This window comes from Suncus etruscus, chromosome 3 (genome assembly GCF_024139225.1).
Source record: "Suncus etruscus isolate mSunEtr1 chromosome 3, mSunEtr1.pri.cur, whole genome shotgun sequence".
Lineage (NCBI taxonomy): Eukaryota > Metazoa > Chordata > Mammalia > Eulipotyphla > Soricidae > Suncus > Suncus etruscus.
This window is the reverse complement of record NC_064850.1, coordinates 142,927,781-142,935,729: the sequence shown is the minus strand read 5'-3', so window position 1 is coordinate 142,935,729 and position 7,949 is coordinate 142,927,781. Positions and strand designations below refer to the sequence as shown.

Genomic DNA, 7,949 nt, shown 5'->3' with positions numbered 1-7,949 from the left:
TTCAACATGTAATATACCTCCATGCCCCATATTTGCTGTCTTCTGAATTTTGTGACACAGCATTCCACTTTGTTATAAGTAGTCTCAGTTTGTACATGGAGGGGGTATCCAAGGAAGTTTGTATAAATCTCCAGGCCACTCTTGAAAACCATTGGCCAAATAGCCTGTAGTTCAATATGAGGGGCAGAGAATGTGCTGCTACTCAAGTTCTATGGTGCTGAGGATTCCCCAGGCCACTCTAGTGGAGCTTAGAGGTCTCCAAGGCCACAACTGGTAGTGCCAGGGTATGGACCTGGTTCAGGCAAATGCAAGACATGCACCTGAACTGTTGTACTTTCTCCTGGGCCCTGCTTATTTATTATTAGTCCCTCTTTCGAATCATAATAGAGTTAAATTGTGTAATCAGCGACAAGATCACACTATAAATGGTCTTTTCAACTTTCATGAAGTTATCAATATAAAGGATTTTACTATTAGTTATCATTTACTATCATTTTAGACATAGATTTAGGTGATAGAGTTTACTTGTTTTTATTATTTGATTCAATGAAAAATTTAACTGCAAAAATGCACATATAACTAATTTTTATAAATTGTACCTAAACTAGAAGACTGTATATACAACAAATCGTATATGGTTTAAAACACATTAGAACTTTTTTTAATCATGGGTTACAAACAAAATTGAAAAATAAAATTTTAATTTAAAGAAATTAAAAATTGTCTTTAAAAATGACAAAAATTTAAAAAATAATAAAATTAAAAAATTAGTCTTTTAAAAATTCTTTTCTTTAAAATAAAAAAAGCAGTTTTATGTTGCTAACAATTAAACAAGATTTTAGCAGCTCAAGAAAATTGGAAGCTCCTAACTCACAGGATTCAAAGAGGCTCTGAAGTAGGCCAAATCAACTTCTTCAAATCCATTTTTGTTGTGGGATCAGGGATTTAGTTTTTTCCATGGCAACCAACTGTGCTGCCATAAACACTGCAGGATGGTCTCTAAATGATCCAGCAGTTTCTGGACCATGAAAGATATAAAATCTTATTAAAAATACAAAAGTTGGAGCCAGCATACTAAAATATAGAGATGTATTGACAAGGGGATTTTCATTTATAAACAGTCCTTTCTCATTTGATCTCAGAAGCAAAAACATTTTATGAAAATCTATGTAGATTACTGTTGATCTTCAGTACTCTATTTAGGCCTTATATTTATTTAAATAGTAATATACTTATTGTCCTTATACCATTATCTACCAAAAACTGTGAGCAGAAGGAAAAAGAAATCACCTATAATTCCACCACCCTGGAAAATTTTAACAATTGGAATTATATTAAAGATATTTTTTTATGTTTTGTTTATTTCTCATATAGAAGCTTTATCCCAACTCATAAATAATGGCATTTTCATAAACTTAGTATTTAGTGACTATCTAGCATCTATCATATGGATAAATAATAATTTATTTGTATCTTTTGCAATATAGTAGAAGGCATTTAATGAGTCCAATTTTTAATATTGGAAGTAATGCAGTATTAATGTTTAATAATAAAAGTTTATATGTATATTTAATATATGTCAATAATAATAGATATCAATAATAAAATTACTTTATTAAAATTGATTGTTAGAAATATAATGATTTGGGGAAAAGTATAAGCATCTTTAAAGTTCTTGCACTTAACCAGCCTTTTGTTTGTCCTTTTTGTTTTGGAGCCACATCCAGGATGCTCAGGAGTTACTTACTCCTTGCCCTGCACTTAGGAATCACTTCTGGTGAGCAAGGGGAACTATTTGGGATACAAGCAATTGAACCCAGGTTGACTGCATAAAGGGCAAATGCCCTACCTGCTGTACTGGTTCTGGTCCCTTTTTAAAGCTTTTTAAGAAGTATTTAAACTCTTACTTGTTTATATTCCTAATATCACTTAACTTAAATTGTTCACATTTTAGTAAAAGTGCTTAAGAATTTATATTTGATCATTTAAACAATATGCTCAAATAGGAATAATTGACATGCTTACAATTTTCAGAAATTTGATATGCATATCTACTTATTCAAAGTTTTAATATCTCAACAAACTAGTTTTCTCATTTATTCCCACACATTCTAACAATTTTTTGTTATTGTAAATACAGTCATCTCATCATGTTATTATTTAGCCAGAAGTTGCTGGGAAACAAAATATAGTTACTTACTTTAGAAATATTAGTCTCCTAACTGATGCTTTTAAGCTTCTTATTATTTACAACTAAATGATCATTAAATTGGGTGTGTGTAGACCATATGATCATTTCAAATGACATTATTTTATTTTAACTTTTTCTTTTTGATAGTAATATCTACTCCCACCTTAAAAAATTCTCATTTTTATTAAATATAATTTTTATTTTAATCATAGTGGCTTACATATCGTTGACAATAATATTTTAGGTACATATTAACATAAAATCAGGGGAGTTCCCATCACCGAATTGTCCTCCCTCCACCTCCGTTCCTGTCCTTCCCATATCCTTTTCCCTTACCCCCGGGGCTGCTAGAATAAGTGGTCCCCTCTGTGCCTAGCTTACTACTTAGTGGTCTTACACCTATTTGGCTTGGTACCTCCCTTATTCCCCCCCCCAATTGGGAGGTGGGACTAGATAGTTCAAGTTATGCGGTTTTGTTTGAAGAAGAGAAAAGTAATAACCTGGAGGAAAAAAAAGAAAAAAAGAATTCGGAAATGGGCGGAGTCCTTCTAGAGGCTTTCATCCTTGGTTTGAGAGACGAAGGGGAAAAAGAAGGTGAAACACCACAACAATACATAAAGAACTGTCAAATAAAATATAAAAAAAAAGCAAAACAAAACAAAACTGACAATTGTCATCTTTAGCTTGTCCATAACGGAAGTGACAATAATCTTATATACTAAATCAATAAGTATTATGTTGAGTAAGTTTAGCATTGGGATAGGATAAATAAGTGGATGGATGCTGGATAATTAGCTGGCTATATTGCTAAACATGTAGATCTACAGAGATACATGTTTCACAGCTACCAAAAATATGTGAAACAGATAAACTATAAGATAAAAACCTGACAAAAATTGTGAGAGCCTGGAGCTGGCTACTTCCAGAGAATAAACACAAGTGTTCAGCTTAAGTCTAGTGTATGCCATAAAGATGTGGACCTACTGTGAGCAGCTCTCTCATTCTTCTCTCATTGAAATTCTAACCCTAATCCTATCTTTTTATTCACATCAGAGAAAATATTTTATTGAAAAAAATTTTAAAAACCAAATTAATTTCCCAATGTAGTGAGTCCAAGATAAAATTAGTTACTCCAAGATTAAAAATTACATATTTTTATTTAGTTTGAGTGCAAACTGTTTTCAAATAAATATTCATAACAATATGAAAAAGAACTATCAATTTCCTTTTTTAATAGAATGCAGCTTAACCCTAAAGTTTACTCTATTATTTCTATGAATTTATCAATAACTTTATTTTTTGTCCCCCCATTCACAATACAAACCAGGCAAAGGGCCTGGGTTGAGGTGTATATGGGGTGCATTTACTGTACCTCCTCTTCCTATACAGTCAGTGTAAAGAAAACAGCCTATGGTAAGCATTGGGAGAGGCCTTTTCTGCTTTCGAGTCTTTTCTGCTTTCGAGCTTTCCCTCGGTCTCCTTTTAGGTTCCAGTGACATCACTGTTCATCTGCCCTTTGGGGCCAGCCAGTTTTGGGTCCGGGAGGTAATAGGGAACCTCATGTCTTAATTCCTTCCAACAAACGCAAACAAGGCTGTCTTTTTTGGGTGTTTTATCAGCCTCTTCTGGGTCCCAAGCCACTGCTTGGACCTGGGCACAGTCAGGCCTGTGTCTGGCAGGAGCAGGGAAACTACGTCCTAATGCCCTCCACCAAGCGCAAATGGGACCAGACCTCTTTCCCAGCCTTCCCTCAGCTTGCTTCGGTTCTAGTGCCATTACTGAAACACCACTGCTTCCCATCAACTCTCCTTTTCCCAAACTGAAGAGATTCCAATTTATATCATAGACTTCCTGAAAGATTGGATCTAGCACTTCTTTCTCTTAGAAAATATACAGCTCAAAAACCAGCTGAACAAATCAATAAGTTAGTATGCAATATTTTTATATTTATTTTTACTATACTTAGACAACCTTGCTAGTTTAGAATAATAACCTCTAAGAAGTTATACCTCGAGCTACATTTCACACAAACAATTCAATAGATCACTTTCTTAAACACCCTGATACTCCAGCACTCCAAACCACTAAATGCAAAGATCAATGAGGAAGCTAAAGAAGACATCTACTGTGGGGGGGTACGGAGAGAAATCTTGGCAAATCTCAAAGCCCACCCACAGCTGAACCTTATAGATAAAGATCTAAAATCAACATTTAATGATTTAGCAATGGAGATTAAAGAGTCACTAGCCTGTGAATTTAGGAAATCTATAAATGAATAATTCAACCAACTCAAAGAAAAACTTTCAGAAGATGAGATAATCCATACAAATGGAAGTGAAGAAACTAAAAAACATGTTAGTAAGCCATAATATAATTACACAGGTGTAGAATAGTATAGATGAAGTTGAAGACAAATTACAAGCCAGTCGGGATAAAGAAGTCTAAAAAGAAAGGAGACAAAGCCCTGGAAGAAAATGTAAGTCCCTTAATGAACAAAGACAAGAGAAATATTCTCCAAATTATAGAAATTCCAGACAAGGAAGAAAATAGGAAAGGGAAGAACAAGTAGTGAGGGAGATAATAGCAGAGAATTTACCCAGCCTTGGAAAGAGGTTTTGCTACAAATCCAAGAGGCAAAAAGAGTGCTAAACAAAATAGACCCTAATAGAATAACACCAAGACATTTAGTAATCCAAATGGCAAAAAAACAAGAGAAAGATCAACTCTTTAAAGCAGTAAGGGAGAAAAAACCCTCAAGTATAAAGGCAACAATGTAAGAATCAAACCAGATCTTCCATTTGAAACAATCTAGGCTAAAAAAAAAAAGAGTGGAATGACATATATTCAAACTAGTGAATGAAAGAAAATTTCAACCTGGAGTCCACTACCCAGTAAAACTCTTATATACATGGGAGGGAAGGTAAAAACATTCTCAAAGAAGTACTTGCAATATTTGTTATAATCAAACCAATCCTAAATGAACTACTCAAAGAGCAATTACACAAACCAAACCCCTAATTATAACAACATCCCTACACAATAATAATGGCACAACAGCTCTTTCTGTCATTAGTTTCCTTGAATGTCAATGGACTAAACTCTCCCATCAAAAACAAATACAGCTGCTTAGATTGAGCAGGTGTCCAATCAACTACTCTTTATTGATGTCTATAATAATGTTTTAATGTTTTTATGCACAGAAACGGGTGCAGATGCATTTGGAAGCCATGGACTCCCAATACAGTGCTCTCTATAAGATTTTTAATGTCTTAATATTACTATATCTACAATAACTTCTTTATTCTTTTGTCCACAGTGGTACTTGGAGGTATAGGTTGGTCACACCAGTTCCACATTGCAATCTATACTATATTATAGACAGAAGGCAGTGCTCACCAAATAATGTCCTGACAAAAATTCTAATCAATTCATTTTCTACTGTATTATTCCTGATAAAATAATTTAATGTTTATGTCCACAGATAATAATGGAATATGCAACTGCATGCCAAAAACTCCTGCTATTAATTCATTGAGTATGTTATTGTAATATGTTTTCAATTTCAGGTAGTTCACCATTATATCATTATGTTCATGATTTTAGATTTATATTAGGAAAGGAACCTGAATTCTCAAGACCCTCTAGACAATAGTTCATGGTGTAGACGCCTTTTATAGTGCTCATTACCATATCACTTAGTTTTTAGACTTGAACATTATGATTTTTTTCTTTATACACAATCTAATCTACAAAACCTTTCTTCAATAAAGTTCACCCTCACCAATCATGATTTGCCTACAAATCTGACTTGCCAGCTTTATATTTTTTAAGTGTTCTGTCCCTTTTCACCTGGATCAACTTTTCAACTATAATCCATGGCTTGATCCTCAGTGTTTTTCTATGAGTGCATCTGAGTGTATGTGTTGTTCACTTCTATGTCTGTCTAATGTTCGTTTTTAATATACTTAATGTCTCTTTATATTGTGTATTGTCCTGACCCCTCCACTTAACACTTTACAAATTCTTTTTTAGATCTTCACTCTCTCAGCTCTGTTCTATTATTTTCTCCCATTTGACCCTATACCCTCAGTTTTTAATTCCTCAGGAAGCAGAACATTCCCCCATCTCAGCCAACTGCCAACATGCCCCCAAAGTGAAAAGATAGATTCCCAGTCCACGTTGCCTCAGTAAGCAAAGAAGTTGTCACTACTTCTGCTGCTGATTTGCTCTCAGTGGCCTCTTTCCCCCAACCTGCCTTCACTATTGACTGTTGCTCAGTACCAGATTTGGTTTCTGAGAAGCCCCCAGCTTGAGGAAATTTCCTGTTATGTGACTATTGGGAGCCATTTTTTTTAGACTCCACAGACCATATCACAAGCTGAAGCTGTGCTCCGTATTTTATCCCCTTCCCAGTCAAAAGACTTAAAGGGGACATGTATATTTCCTTTGACTATTTCTTTAGCTGTATTTCCTTAATAGGTATAACCCTTATTTTCTATCTTCTTATGAAGCAGTAGTTTTCCCCTTTCTATTTTTGGATCTATTTAGTACAAAATTCTAGTAATTAGCTTTTCTATTGTTCAGAGTTAATGTTAGAACCAGGTTATTAGGGTTGTTTAGCTTGTTATTTTTACCCCCCTAGGCACCATTAGTACCATGTGGCATTGTTCATTAAAACAGCATAGTATTGGAATAAAGACAGACCCTCAGATCAATGGAATAGACTTTAGTATTTAGAGAATGACCCTCAGACATACAATCAATTGATGTTTACAAACACAAAATGGAGCAAGGAAATCCTCTTCAATAAGTGGTGCTAGTACAACAGCTCAGACTCATGCAAAAAAGCAAAAAAAAAAGATCCCTATCTAACACCATGCACAAAGGTCAAATCCAAATGGATTAAAGACTTTAATATCAGACCTGGAACCATAAAGTACAGAGAAGAACACGTTGGTAACACATTCCATGACATTGAGACTAAAGGCATCTTCAAGGAGGAAACACTACTGTTCAAATAAGTGGAAGCAGAGACTATATCAAACAGAATCTTTTGCACTTCAAAAGAAACTGACTAGAATTCAAAAGTTCCCCCAGAAAATGGGAGAAACTATTCAACCAAAACAAATTAGATAAGAGGCTAATATGCAAGATATACAAAGTATTGACAGAACTTAACAAGAAAAAAACATCTAACCCATCAAAAAATAAGAAAAAATAAACTGACATTTCTTCAGAGATAAAATACATATGGCCAAAAGGCACATGAAAAGAAATGCTCCACATTACTAATCATCAGGGAGATGCAAATTAAAACAACAATGAGATATCATCCCAAGCCACAGAGAATGGCACACATCACAAAGAATAACCACTGGTGAAGGGTTTGTGGGAAGAAAGGAACTTTCCTTCACTGCTGGTAGGAATTTTCTCTATTTCAGCCTTTTGAGAAAACTATAAATATTATTCAAAAACTGAAAATTGAACTCCCATATGATCCATCAGTACCACACTTAGAGATATGTTCTAGGACCACAAAGACACAATACAATAACGCCCTCTGCACTCTTATGTTCATAGCAGCATTATTTACAATAGCCAAAATCTGGAAACAACTCAGATGCCCGACGACAGATGAGTGACTAAAGAAACCATGGTACATCTATACAATGGGATGCTATGCAGCTGTTAGAAAAAATGAAGTCACGAAATTTGCATATACATGAATGGATATGAAGACTATTACATTGAGTGAAGT

The 7,949-nt window shown here is 34.4% G+C and overlaps 1 non-coding gene across 1 annotated transcript; it reads right to left on the bottom strand.

The window, feature by feature from the left end:
- Window positions 1-3,488: 3,488 nt before the first annotated feature.
- Window positions 3,489-3,621, bottom strand: LOC126005108 (small nucleolar RNA SNORA51). Its single transcript, XR_007494285.1, has one exon. It is a non-coding gene; the product is annotated as a small nucleolar RNA SNORA51 (small nucleolar RNA).
- Window positions 3,622-7,949: the final 4,328 nt, after the last annotated feature.